Source organism: Mytilus edulis, chromosome 10 (assembly GCF_963676685.1).
Source record: "Mytilus edulis chromosome 10, xbMytEdul2.2, whole genome shotgun sequence".
NCBI classification, from domain to species: domain Eukaryota; kingdom Metazoa; phylum Mollusca; class Bivalvia; order Mytilida; family Mytilidae; genus Mytilus; species Mytilus edulis.
In genome coordinates, this window is record NC_092353.1 from 15,371,033 (window position 1) to 15,372,361 (window position 1,329).

Consider the following 1,329-nt stretch of genomic DNA (forward strand, 5'->3'; position numbering starts at 1 on the left):
CTTACGATTTCTGACATATTATACAATTATCTTTAAGATATATTTGGGGAATGAGTGTGATATTTTTTTTCTATTTACGAAGAAATAACATAAATAAAATTTTGCACACTGAATAGCACTGAATTATTTAATTGTATACCATATTGTTAATATCATTATGAATAGACAGCTAACAAATAATAAAATCATTTCATACAATTTAACTTTAAGTGCTCCACTTATATTTAATGCGTTTCCCTCAGTTTTAGTTTGTCACCCCGATTATGTTTTTTGTCCATGGATTTATGAGTTTTGAACAGCGGTATACTACTGTTGCCTTTATTCAAGTTCCATTTTTAAGGAAAAGATCATAAAAAACGTGTTGATGACGTCACAGTTACATCACTATTTTAAGTCTTTGGACTGATTAAAAAAAAAACAATTCAAGCAATTAGAAGACGTGTTACATACAAAAATTAGTTATATTTAAATGCATTAGAAAAAAAAGATTTACTCAGAAATCGTTCTTATGTTGTACTGTTATACCACTGTCCCAGGTTAGGGGGAAGGTTGGGATCCCGCTAACATGTTTAACCCCGCCACATTATTTATGTATGTGCCTGTCTCAAGTCAGGAGCCTGTATATTCAGTGGTTGTCGTTTGGTTATGTGTTACATATTTGTTTTTCGTTCATTTTTTTTACATAAATAAGGCCGTTAGTTTTCTCGTTTGAATTGTTTTACATTGTCTTGTCGGGGCCTTTTATAGCTGACTATGCGGTATGGGCTTTGCTCATTGTTGAAGGCCGTACGGTGACCTATAGTTGTTAATGTCTGTGTCATTTTGGTCTTTTGTGGATAGTTGTCTCATTGGCAATCATACCACATCTTCTTTATTATAAATTGAAATTTTCGTCAGAAGTGTCCAATTAATTTGTAACAAAATATTACTCTGTTGATGGAAAGCGGTAACTTTCAAACCATGTAAAGAAATTGGGAAAAATATTGGTTGAAACGTATCTTTTTTTACATTCTGTCTAAAAAGAATAAATATTGTGCAACAATAATAGTCATTGCTAAACTACGCGCAAAAGATGTAGTATAATTGCCTATGAGACAACTTTTCTCAAAAGACCAAATGAAACAGAAATTAACAACTAAAGATCACAATTTAAGTGTATCGTTTTGTCTCTAATGTAGAGCTGTCTCATTTGTATCTATATCACATTTTCTAATTTCTAAATGATGCTAATTTATCTCATGTGTGGATGAGATATTACAGCGTTTTTTTAAACAAAAAGACCTCTTGAATGTAGGTGGAGTGCTTGCAATATGATACTATATAGGCAAA